Source organism: Haemaphysalis longicornis, unplaced genomic scaffold (genome assembly GCF_048455015.1).
Source record: "Haemaphysalis longicornis isolate Haplotype H1 unplaced genomic scaffold, Haemaphysalis longicornis Haplotype H1 scaffold_1, whole genome shotgun sequence".
Classification (NCBI taxonomy): Eukaryota; Metazoa; Arthropoda; class Arachnida; order Ixodida; family Ixodidae; genus Haemaphysalis; species Haemaphysalis longicornis.
In genome coordinates, this window is record NW_027526203.1 from 109,047,012 (window position 1) to 109,060,604 (window position 13,593).

The following is a 13,593-nucleotide window of genomic DNA, read 5'->3' on the forward strand; positions in this document are numbered from 1 at the left end:
TTCATTATGTTGTAACAGTAAAAGCCAGTTGATCAGGTGGAGAAATTTTCCTGGTCCTATGTCGCTTTCGCTATTAGCGTGTTAAGCTTTAACGGTGAGAATAGACGGAGGGCCTGCATACTGTAGTTCGTACACCGTAATGTTACGTGAATGGAATGGAATGAGCAAGCAACGTGCAGTGCACGCATGTTCTGATGAGGCAATGTTAAGAAAGGCACTGCTTAGTATGCGCCCAAATCTATGAACACGAGATTACAAATATTGTTTCCACGGAGACGTTCGCCTGTGTCTTTTTTGGTATATTGGGGACCCTAGCAAATTACGGAGCGTTCCGTGTGTATACCCCTGCATTGTTGATATAAAGAGAGGGTGTCTTTATATCTATGGAAATGTGGCCTAGTCGGCGCAATAATTGTCCCGGCCTGTTCCTCCGTATAGGGTTTGCTGTTCATGACTTAATTATGATTTGGGGCTGGAAGTTGACGTGTGGCTACTCTGCATTATTGAAGGCAGGTGTTGCCAGAGTAGACCAAAACTGGCTGTCGTTGTTGTTGTTCCTTTATTGGTGTCACATACGCACTTAGGAAATTGACGAGGAACTGGGAGCTTTGAGGGGCAATGTGGGTGCTTCACCAATATCGCAAAACTATGAATTTGAAGCGTAAAATTTGTGGAACAGTGCGTGGCGTGTGACCCCTGGACATGATGGCTCGGGACTGGAACAGGTGCACAACAGCCGCGCAGAACCTCGTTTCGAGGGCAGCTGTGGCGTGTGCCTGTCTGCTTGCTGAAGTTATTCGCACCCTAAGACGAAGAAACGAAAACAAAACAAGAAACGCATGCACGGTGTGGGAGAAAAGAAGCCGGTCGAAGTAATTCGCGCCAAAAGTCAAAGAAACGAAAGCAAAGAAAGAGATGCAAATACGATGCAGCAGTAAGCAAGTTTTTTCAGACAACTTCCGTCATGCATCGTCAGACTTTGGCCTTCAAGCCCGTAAGCAGACTTACAAAGGCTAATTAAAATATGGTTGGTACCGCCTTGGATTCAAGTTTAGTACACAGTGCATATTTTAGACGAGGCACCGTGACAGTGGAGAAGGCAAACCATACTACAGTCGGGTGCCTATTGCACACCAATCTATGGTTTATTGTTTACACTGTCGCTGTTCTTCGTCTAAGTATGCAGCGCGGGCTCAATTTGAATCCAAGCTGACGTAAGTATCCCGAGGATTTTATTCATCATCAACAGACTAATTAAGTACACTGCAGAGCCAAGGCCTCTCCCCTTGACCTCCAACTGCTACTGTTCTGAGCTTCTCGACTTCATTATGTACCCCCAAATTTCCTTATTTCGTCCCCACATCGAGCAATTGCCCTTCCCTGTCTTCTAGACCAGTATCTCGGTATCCACTCGGTTACCCTGCTGGTCCGCCGGCTGTCATTTCGCCTCACTACATGGCCAGCCCAAGTCCATCTCTTTTTCTTTATTTCAACTACGATATCATCTACTTGAATTTGTTTCCTGGTCCAGGAAGCTCATTCCGGACGAGATAAGGTGGTTTCATTCGTCCCCTGATAAAAGCCCCGGGGTATCTCTGACAGATATCCCTGATGTAGTGGCACAGGCTCGGCGCCCAGTTGATGGCGGCAAGCTCCGCCTGATATTGCGAAAGGGTCTACGGAATGAATGCTTTGTGGGCATCGAGTGCGAGTATGGCCATGATGCTATGAGTTACGCTATATTTGGTTCCGCTGCGATGTGGATATGCTGTTCTAGCTGTAGACGATTACGCGGAGAGATGTTTAAATCCTAACATGTTGCATGAAACAGCCGCAACTTCAAAGGGATATTGCCAACGCTCTAGCACCATACGTTCGATAAGCTCGCGCACGTTCAAGGTGAGCGTGATTGGCCGTAGGGCACTATACAAGAGCGAGTGGATGACGACACCGAGGACAGGAACAATACGACCCGAAGACCTTTATCTAGCATGCTTGCAGTCTAAGCGTGTATTGAAGCGCTTGAACGGGACATTCTCTGGAAACCTTCCCGCCGCAATACTATCATAAGCGGCGTATTTTATATATAACAAAATGCATTCGAGGAAAGCGAAGGTATGGGCTATTTCGAAGTGTATCTATTATTTCTTTTGAAGCACAGCAAGAAGCTACAAAACCTTCTGGCGTTTGGTTTGTCCTTTTCAAGAAAACATCCTCATCTCAGTGTTCAGAAGAGAAGGGAAAATGACTCTAAGCGACGATGGAAAATTTTCCATTTATTAAAAATTTATGGTGGGAGAAATATCATAAATTATTTTCGGCCAATATAAAATGCTTGAAATTCGTTTCGTAAGACATACAAAGCCATCTAAGTTAACATTTTTGCGTGTTGTAGCCACACTTAGGTACTACAAAAAAGCGGCTCAACACTTCGTCCTGTCTGTCGAATGCGTTCCGATCGATATTACGTGGGAGTGTACATTCCCACTTTCAAAATTCGCGCCATGGGTGTACGATCCCGTGAATAAAGGAGTCTGTAGGAATGTAGAAGCTCCCCTATCAAGGTCACACAAGAAAAAGTGCCGAGCGAGCAAGGAAACGATTTGCTAGGCAACACTTAAGAAAATAGGTGTGTGGCGACGCGGGAGCGAGCGTTCAAAGCGTGTCGTCAGGTACCGTGAAATAACCAAGCGGCGCTGCCCTGTCGAGCCCTAACATTCTTATTCATTCTAGTGAAACCACTTTCAATTTTACGCGTCGGCGTACATGCTCTAATTTCGAAGGTCCGCGTCGAAGTGATGCAGCTCAGGGATAAAATTTGGCACAGCGCCAAGAAGGGGGAAACAGGCGCCGCTGTCGCGCTTAACTACTACATTACAGTAGTTAACCATTAGCCAACTACATTTGCCGACTACATCAGTAACTGATGTAGCTGGTTAAAAAATACGACCAATAATTACTAAAAAAAAAATCCCGGGCCATCTCCACTAATGTGAAACCTGGGGAGGGGCGAAGCATGCAGTATATAAGTGCATTCTTGGCGCCTTGGCGTTTTTGCCATCGGAGATGAAACCGTTGACGGGTAGAGGTTTACAGCTTTGCTGTAAAAGTCACTTGTCTTTGAAGCACGAAGCTCTCTAGCGCGAGGCGTAAACGAGTGTCGCGGTGTTTTTTAGTACGTGTTACGTTCTAGCGCGAGGCGTAAACGAGTTTCCTGGTGCTTTAGTGCTGTGACTACATGAAACGAAGATTACGACCACGACGGCGACAGGAGACGCCAACAGCCACAGCCCCTAAAAGCAATAGCATAAACAATTAGATAAACGATATGAAAGCGAACTATGACTGAAGGAATGATAGAAGGTACGATGGCACGAGATACCGGTTTACATCTTGGGACGACGCTCTAATCTCTTTATAATTCCAGCGGAGTTTGGACGGCATTCAATATTTTTGAAAGAGCACAGCAAGTTATATTTCTTATTCAGAATAAACAACACTTTGCTTGATGGCGGTGGGTGACCGTAAAAAGCCTTATGGACAATGGGGTTTGCGTGTGGGAAAAACCTGATACTTATTCTAAGAACGTGGGGAAACTCAATACAGGAATCTGGCAACGCTGAGCCCGCAAGCCGAGAACAAAATACCGCAAGTGCTCCAAAAGAAAAAGCGCGAAGCAGCCTTCGATGTTCGTCTTCGCATCGTTTGCGTATCAACGACTTGTCAAAAAAGAAATGTTTTTTTTTGTAGTTTGAATGCGAGCATATTTATGTCCAGCATTTTCTCGCCCTGAAATACGACATCTGACTCAGAGGTAAAAAAAAAAAAAAAAAGAATACAGATAAGGAAGCGCCGAGGAAGCACGGAGCGAGGAGAGGGTTTACGCATTCTTCCAAACGGTCATGCCCGCGAGTCGACAAGGTCAGGGCTGGTGTCTCGACTTTCCATGCAAATATTGGATAACCTCCCTCAGCAGGCGGGAGACGTGACACGTCGGGCCGCTCTCGACCACTGCGCCGCGCGCCATGAAGCACGCACGCACGGCCGAGCGGCGGCACGAAGCGACGTAGCCCACGGCCAAGGCTTCTCTGCCCTTCCCTGTTCGAGCGGGGACGGGCCTGGATCCCGGCCGACCTACATCTCGACGCGCGCTTGGTGTGAACGAACCGGCGCGCGCGGCTCGCTCCGCGATAGATTCGCTGCGGTGAAGCCCGCCAGCAGCGACGCACGGGGGCGAAACCGAAACCGCGCTCGTTCCCGGCGCCGCTGCCCTCGCGTTGCCCTTTTCTCGTTTGCGCAGCAGACATGGTTGTGGCGTGCCTGGCGTGCCAACGAGACAAGGAGACGGCGCGGCCGCTTGTCGTGGCGAAACCGTTCGCTACGTTTTTTTATGTTTCTGCCCCGGGTTTGTCTCCCCTGAACGCACATGTTTTGCGCCTTTTTTAGTCCTTCTAGCTTGTCGCTTTCGTCCATTCTCGTGTCTCACTCGCGGCGTTCCTGGCGCTATCGAGGCTACCCTGGGGGCGTCGCGGTGTAAACGCGGGCACGCTGTGCGAGTCTTGACCCCGCGGGCAGGCGACGAAGAAACCATAGCCGCGCAATGAAGAGGCCGTTTCCTCGTCTGCACGAGAGTGAGAAGGCCGATAATGCCGGACAGAAAGGTCACAACATGAGCGAGAAAAATATTATCCCACGCGCATGCGCAAAGAAAAACGCACCCCATATTTCTTCAGTATTCCTCTCCTTTTGATCAATATGTCAATATTTTCGTAACTGACACTAAATTTCATACAGGTTTTATTGAAGTACCCAAAGTGCTACGCACATTTGTCTCGCGATAATTTTTTGAGATCTCTTTTAAGGTGGCACATTTTAACAGTGGCGCTCTATTAGCTTGTTCACCTTGTTCTCTCCGTTATGTCGCACGGTCATCCGGCGAAGGCAAGACGACCATTTCAGCACGAAAATAGACCCAAAGCAAAGCAACCAGTGACACCTCCGTGCTTCTTTATCAAGCCACGCATGCTCGCCAATTCGTATAATCGCACGGCGGCGACAACAAGCGGACCCCGTGCGAGCCCCCGGTCTCCCTCCAGTGGTCCCAGCTGGCCCGTTACGTCGGCCGCGAACAGGCCCGCTGCCGTGCGGGGCGGCCGACGCCGAAGGAGGCAGCTCCCCCTCGCACGCTGGCCAACAAGCCGGCCCGGCCCACCAGTGGCGGTGGAGGCACTCGAGAGAGTTTTCGATAAACGAGCTTGCCCTAAATCCCAAGGGGCATGCACGCAGCATCCCCTTCCACCAGGAGAGGCTGGAAGAGGGATTTGCTTTTTTTAGACGCTCGCAAGCTCCTCCGGCTTCATTTTTCTCTTTTGGTTTCTCTCGTTTTGTGTCTGTGTACTTTCTGCGGCTCGCCTTCCCCCTTCGGGGGGGGGGGGGGGGGGGGGGGGGGCGGCCATAGCAGCCGCGACAGAGGAGAAATGCGCCTTCCCTGGCGTTCTCGCTCCTTATGAAACGGGCGCGTATCGTCCTATTTCGGCACAGAACAAGACAGCTCGGCCAGCAACGCTCACCGCGCTCCACATCCCTTGCACTGCTCGTCTAGGCTCTCCGGCGTCCCAAACCACGCTCTCGGCACCGAGTCGAGCCTCCCTTGCCGCCTCCTGAACTGCGTGCACCGCCGTAGCCGTTGGGACACCGAGATCGTCGAGCTGCACTGCACTTCGCCGAAACCGCTCCTAAGCATCTGCCAACCTCCGGAGAAAAGGGGCACTTCTTGACTCGCCGGCTCACCCCCCGTGCTCCAGTGCGTCCCGGACTTGTACCTCGAACGGCACGCTCAACTCAGTTCTTTGACTACGTCGTCGTGACTGTGCGTCGCTAAGTGGTGCGTTAGCGTTCACATCGCCTTCGTTTCACCGTTTTCTTTCACCAAGCGTCTACGTCGAGTCAACATGAAGGTGAGTTGCCTCCGAAGGTACAATTGACACGTTGTTCGAAGGAGTTTACTGGTAATCGGCATTTATTATTGTCGTGTGCGAGTAAACGCAAACTGGAGAGTGTAGAGATCCTAGTGTTTGAATATTAGCAGTTATTTGTTGGCAATCAGAGAGCCACTGGAAAATGTTTTCATGGCGTCTGCACCTCCTTGCCTAACTCAGAAAACATCTTCCAGCGACTCTTCTGTACGTAGACATGCTCTTTTAAGCATACAGTCGTGCGCTAACGCGAAACCGGGAATGCGTGTTGTTAATTTTGTGCTCACCGCTCATGAGTGGCTTGTCAGACTTCCCGCACTCATGCAATACGCACGAATGACGCCCAAGATGGTTCAGTTTTTTAACTCCGCCAAGTGACATGCAATGCCCGAGTTTATTTAGTCTTCACAAAGCTGCAACCCGCAAGACAGCAGTGAACAAGCTCTGGCATGGACCACAGTAACTGACAGCGTACTGACCAGCATAAAAAAACAGGAGGCTCACAAGGGCTGATTGGGTCCACATATATTTTATGTCGGCCCAATGACGCAATGTTTGACTTCCAATATACGCAGCGAAAAATTATTAATGCCGGAGCCACAGCACAACGGGCCAGTGTTCAGATAATACTTAAATCTTACTCTTACTTGTATACGTATACGCATAATGTTTCTTTTAATGGTGGAAGCACGACTCTCTGTGTTGCTTAGCAGTTTTTTTTAATCCATCTCAATTTATTACTGGCTTTAGTTTCTCGAAAGACCGCTGAGGAGTATAGAAAATACAAACTTACGGTAACAAAGGCTTTGGGCCAAGCAGGATTATACTTACGGTTACGTTTTTATATAACAAAGCAGCCTCGTGAAAGGAAAAAACACATATATTTGAGCCACCGTTTTGTTCAGAAACCAGGTAGTTTTATTCCTTCAGAAAGTATCGAGAATTTTTTTTTTTTCACGGCGGAAGCGGGTAAAGCGTGGCATTCGCCTTTTTGCAAAATGGCAGGTGGAGAAAGATGTGGGAAACATGCCAGGTGTACGAGGCCTGTAAGCAAGTGAACTGAGCAATTTGTGGACGCATAAACAAAGCCTGTATGTTATGGCGTGTGTGTCATTATCGCTGTCGTGCCTTTAGAACTAACAAAAATACCCCCTCCGGAATATCAAACGCAAATCCAAAGACTCGTGTCCACGCAATAGTTTCGGGAGTGCAGCATCACGCTTACCTAGGACACTTCCGAAACTCGACAACAGAGTGTGTCGTTGCTAGATTTGATTCTCAGGATGGCCGCAATAACTACAAGGCAGCATTTTAATTCAATGGGTAGCGGTATACGTGTTTCGTTTACCACAGGGAAAATGAGTTGCTTAAAGTTTTTTAAGCAACCACCAAACACCTGTTTAGGTGTTTGGTGGTTGGGAAACCGTTGGTTCCCCACGGGCACTTACACTCATGCACTAAACTTAACATGACGCTGCTGAGGCTACCCCTGTCACCCACGCATTTTGAACCGCCTTTAACTAATCTAGCCACTAACTCAACGCAGTAGCACACACTGCCACACAGGACGCACCGTTAGACAAATGGAGATAAGCTACTTCCCTTTCAGCACTGATCGAGCGCTTCTTTTACCGCTAAACTTGAGTAAAAAGTTGCTTAAATCAGAAATTTATCGACACCGTCAGCAATTTTTATTGAATGAATTCTTAATAAAGTGTGTTTAGGAACTACGTTAAGTTCGCGGTACGTCTTGAATCTCTAAAATACTCGCAAAATACTCCGGCGCTTTGGGTTGTCTCACACGACATGGACCGATTGGCGCAAGCCACACGGTCTTACGTGACCCTGTTTGTCAAGCATACGCAATGTTTCGCGAAACGATTACTACATACCGTAACAAAAACCAGGACGTTGGAAATACGGTCAGAAACAATCCAAATGTTAACTTAAGTTAATTTCTCAGTGAATAAAGCATCGCTTGCTACCGGACAAGCGCTGTGGGTACCGCAAAACACCGCATCTTTCGAATAAAATAAACGTATTTTTCTGCATAGCCCCTTTAAGGTACCACCTTGCGGTGAAACAAAGCTGTGGAAAGCTTCGGTGTGTCCTTTCGACGCACGTCAGTAGTGGGTTGCGCCATTTTTATACCCCTCCGTGGTTGAGTCAACGACGCTGTGTTTAACAAACAACGGTTACCCTCAAATGCCCCGAACGTTTTCTGTACCTCGAACTCCCTGAATGTATTCTGCAGAAAGAAGACCGAGAAATAGCAGTCAACAGCTGAAATCATAATTGTCCTCCATGGTCTGTCGCGCAGTTAAATAATAGAGCTAGGAGTGGATCCCTATTGTGAAAACCATCTCACCAGCCATGGGACTACTGGAACTACCCTACCGCATAAGATCTCATTCGAAACTGTACTAGACCAGAATATCATGGTGGATTGGAGAAAAGCGCAGTGAAACATGCACATAGCGTATTTCCCGTTTTTGATACATACTGCTATTTCATACTGGCGATAGCCAATCCTTGAAAACATGGTCTCGGCCGCATAAAACACCGGAGGCCGCCGGTTTTAATGGCCAGCCGTATAATTGCGTCACTTTATCGGCGACGTTACCGGCAGCCCATGAAGTAACAGAAATAGCAATTTCTAAGCTCCTCTACGTCTTAACAAACTTTGTCTACGCAGGCCCCGGAGCACCGATGTCTATTTAGATTCGAATATTTGCTTATTAGACTACCACCACACACTGAGAGCTGTGGATAGCGGTTCTGCTGCCGAACTTTGAGCAAGGACATTCTCTAGCAGTGCGGTATGTGCCGAAGGTCAACCCTCTTCAAACGTTAGCTCCTGTGCTCGGGATACCCGGCCTTACTACAACGACATGGACGAGTGCGGATCACCTAAAGTCGTGTGGTCACGTCGCTTTGGATAGATACGTGGGTAGATAATCATCACGCGAGTGGTGGCCCCGCGATGCCATTTTTTTTTTATTTCCTTTACTTCGCCGCAGGAAAAGAAATTATGTCATCGCTTCTGCCCTAAGGCGTTCTCTCACAGCGACGCTTTGTAGACGTCCAGTTGCTTGTTACTCATCAGCATCAAGTTGGGTGCGTATTGAAAGCTTCGGGGCGAGAAAAAATCCGCCCTACTTTGACAGGTTAGGCACGGCGGTAGCTATGTCAAATAAAACAACAAAATCCACACGAAGCTTCCTTCAGACCACAGCGGAGACGCTTACATCATACCTGAACGTAGATTGTCCGTTAAGCTGGATTTCGTTTGTTTTTGTTGTATTTTTTTGCTCGACCGTAAGCTCACAGTTGCTGAATTTTCAGATTTCATGGGCGAAAAGAACACTTACGGTGTATATTTTTGTTTGCAGGGATAGCGTTTTTTAGTCGGGAATATCACTTCGCATGTTAATTATTGTACGCCGCAAGGAGGAGGGAAAAAAAACTTTACTGAAACGCAACATTAAAGGGATCCTGCAACACTTACCATCGACTACTCGGAATGTATTTTGGGGTAAAGTCTATTGTCCCAGCAATCTCCTCCTGCAAGAATTATGAAAATTCGTTAACTAGCACCGAAACTACGCGCGATGAAAAATCGCGCATAACTGTTCCCTCTCAACTCAACCGCGGACAACCCGACGAAAGCTGCGCGCTCTCTCCGGGAGAGGGGGGCGGCGCGCGGCGTTCTGTTCGGCGGCCTTCGATATGTCACAGGCCGGGGAGTTTCGTCCTTTTCCCCGCAACGTGGACGGGTCTATTTCCGGTAGTGAACGGTGATAGTGCCACAAAAAAGCACGCATAGTGGCCTGCTCGCAAGCAAGCGCTCAGGCCGGTAGGGCGTTTTTGAAGCAATAAACGTTTGTTGTCGAGTGGGCTCGTTGAAAGTGGAATATTTAGTTCGTCACTCAAACTCCGCGCGCACTCAAAACAAAAGAAACACCAAAAGCATGCGGACAGGTTCAGACATAGAAGAGGTTCATACACAGCGCCGAAGACGGCTGATCGTCACAGGAAATGCCAGAATTTAGCCGCGAAGATGACCGGCGTCAGCCAATAGGACAGCCAGGACAGCCATGGCCCGATTGACGTCGCAGAGGCCATGCCAGGGTAGCATAATGAGGAGAATTCAAGAGAGAGCGGTTCGTTTTTCCGCGTCTTTCACGGCGATTTGCGCGCTTACCGCTTCACGTGCACGTGTAATATTTGGCTCGGGTGTTTCTGGAAGTCTAATCTAAACGTCGCGCAGGTTTACTTGCACTGCACGAAGAGTGTTGCAGGGTCCCTTTAAGCGCCCAGAATGTCCCGGGCCAGATTCACCAACGCCAGCTGGTCCGTCAGCTGATCTTGGGCTAGCTAAGTCTGCCATGTTGAAGGAGGAGGGTGTGGAATATGGGGCGATTGAATTGCAATGGGGCAGGAGAAACTTCAATGCTGTAAATTAGCTCATGGTTCGGGACAATGTGGCATGGGGGGTGTCGGATACGGTAAAGAAAGAAACGAGCAGAAGTAAGGAGGGTATTTCAGTGTATGCGTCGAAGAATGCACAGTTGCGTGGTGGCCGCAATGCTTTCTCAATACGTACAGCATTCAGATGTGTTGGTAAAATGCCGTGGTGTCTCCCTTTCACAGGACAGAACTGAGAAAACGGCTCCCGGCTGAAATTTTGGTGGACACACTGGAGTGCCAGAGGCTTTCTAAATTTATCCCGACGCCTCCAATTAGAAGTGCGTGAAAGAACAGGAGGCTTTTGTTGTGTTTGGCAGAAAACTTCAGTATAACTTCCTAAACAATTAATCGGCGTCTTTCAGACATTTGCGGTGACTTCTGTTCAAAAACCTAAGCCATGAAAAGAAAACCAACTCAACACAAACCTTCAAATGTTAGGCATTATGCTTCGCGCACACCATTTTATTGTTTGTCAAGAGAGACAGAGAGAGAGATAAAGACCACGGAAGAAGAGATTGACGAAGAGGAAGGAAGGGGGGGAAATACGACAAGTGACGAGAATAGTATCCCCCGGCGAGACCTGTGCCCGCTGTCCAGAAGCAAAACTTCGCAATTTAAATATTATCCCTTCAATAAACAGGCTCTCTCTATATATCAAATAACAACCGCAGCTTCCCCTGCATTCGTACCAATTGAGATGTAAGGGTCTCAATCCCAAAATCTGTTCACGCGTGAGATATCATTAAAGCAGTCGGCGATCATCCGCCACATATGGCGTCATCTCGCTCTTCACGCGGAGTCAAATATGCACCGGAACCGGCCACTCACAAGCTTCCGATAAGATAGCGTTCGCAGGAAAAGTTTTGTGAATCATGTACCCTATTTCCAGCCAGCAAGACCGCTGGCCGAAAATCGTGGACATTATTCACAAAACCTGTTTCACAAGGGAGGCATAGGAGAAGTGACACTTCTATTATGCCTCGCTTGGCCTTATGTATTTCTTCAACCTAAGTCCCTCATTCCGAACTATATAACCGAACCGAAGACCGGAACCGAACGATATTTTTCCCGGAACTGAACCCGAACCCGAACCGTTATTTTTTGAGCTCCCTGAACCGCAACCGGAACTGAACCGAAAAATAAATAACAGTTACCGGTTCACGCCAAAAAAATTCGCCCCCCCCCCCCCGTTCTTGATATTACGCAGTCAAGGTCAGTGTCTCTTTCGCGCGAGGTCAACTTCGTGACCTCTCGCGCACTTTTCCCCGTCACAGAAGTCACAACACTATCAGCGCTTTATACGTGGTCGCAACATGAGGAAAGGTATCCCCGACAGTGTTTCAATGGTACGCTGCTTCTGGTCGCGCGTGCAGAGTGCAGGGCTGAATAAGACACACTTTCGGTATCCTGCAGGCGCTTCGAAACATGGACTTTGTCCTTCTTTCGCGGCGACTGCAAGATTTTCGCACTGCGCAAAGGTGAAGGCCCACACCGTAAACGTTCCTCCCAGTTGCATTTCATAATTTGCTTTGAGAGGTCCCACACATGGAAAGTGTAAATACTGGACAAGCGGTACTCGCAGGAGTGGTTAAGGGGCTGAGCCAGTGGCGAGCGTGCATGTTCGACTGTCACCACCCCCGCCGCTGCTTTGGTGATGTAGACGAAAACTAAAAACGTCCCTATGTTGATATTTCGACACCGGTGAGATTCCCAGGTGCTCAAATTTTTTTTGCCGCCCTGCAATATACAAACATATACAAACATTTTGCCGCCCTTGTAGCACAGGCAAAGCTTCGGGACGTCAAACGAGCAACACCTTTTACAGATGTGTTCGCGGGGGAAAACAGAAAGGAAGACCCCGTCGTTTAGGTTTAAAATATTCATCACAAAGTTCATACAGGAATAACACAAAATCAATCGGTGTATTGCTCTATAGACCTCGCTCCCTTGTCCGAACGTTCAAATAACTAAACTTGCCATCGCTGCGATGGCAGCGAGTGCCCCGGTGCCTCGTATAATCGTTAGTTGATGACGACGCGTAGAGCGGACAAGTTTTTACCGGCCATTTGCCCTCTTACGTTGACATCAGAAGTTTGTTACAAACCACTCTAGTATGTCACCGCCATACTGCCAACAAGATCATATCTTGGGCTTTGTAGCTACATTATTACGCATAAAATGCCAAATGTTTCTGAAGCATATAATAGAACAACATTGACGATTTGTGAAATCTAAAAAAATCCAAGATGACTTTTTTAAATCAGTTTTAAAATTAGAGCAAAATTCGTGACTTGCATGCAATGCTGAGAAATTTTCAGATAAACCATTTATTCTACATAAACAAAGATTGAGACGAAACATGAAAAATTTTGGGTGAATAATACTAAAACATTTATCCCCATACCTAGCCAAAATGCAGATAAATGAGACCTAACAATTTAGCAATTTCTCAAGATAGTACATGGTTGTTATTTTGATTCTAAAATGCTCCATTTCGAAATTAAAAATAAATAACTTGAATCCTTTAAAAGTACGCATTGTCTCGAGACAAGAAGGCCTGCGGCGATAGCGGCAACAGTATGTTTTACGTAGGAAAAGTTTCAAATTTTGAGTGATTAGCCCAACGTGAATGTGGCCGAAAGCCGTCTTTATGATTTTTTTTTAGAAAGGGAAAGTTTCTTTCTTGCAAAATAACTTCTGATAACTTGTATGTTGTCTCAAGGAGCTATATATAAATTTTTCGTCGAAATAAAAATGTCGAGGAGACACACCCAGAAGAAGTTGTTGTTGGGCCAGTTGGTGCATCTTTGGTGAACAAACGTGGTTTTGCGGGGAAAAAAACAGCACATACAGGAAGGACGCGAGAAGCGCAAGCGCTCATGGCGCAAGCCGTCCGCTTGTCCCGTCCTTCCTGTGTGTGCTGTTTTTTTTTCGCGCAAAGCTTGTGTGTGTTTACCAAAGAGACCCACTTGTCCTATCTCTCTGGAAAATACTCCCCAGATATTCCATGGGACGACATAAGTGCTGGTTGAGAAAAGTGCTGGTGAATCACCATTGCTTCATTCGTTTTACCTTATATCTGGTTCATTCGTTTGAAGCTCGTCTTTGAAAACGGGCCAATGTTATTAAAAAAAACAGTATTTTGAAT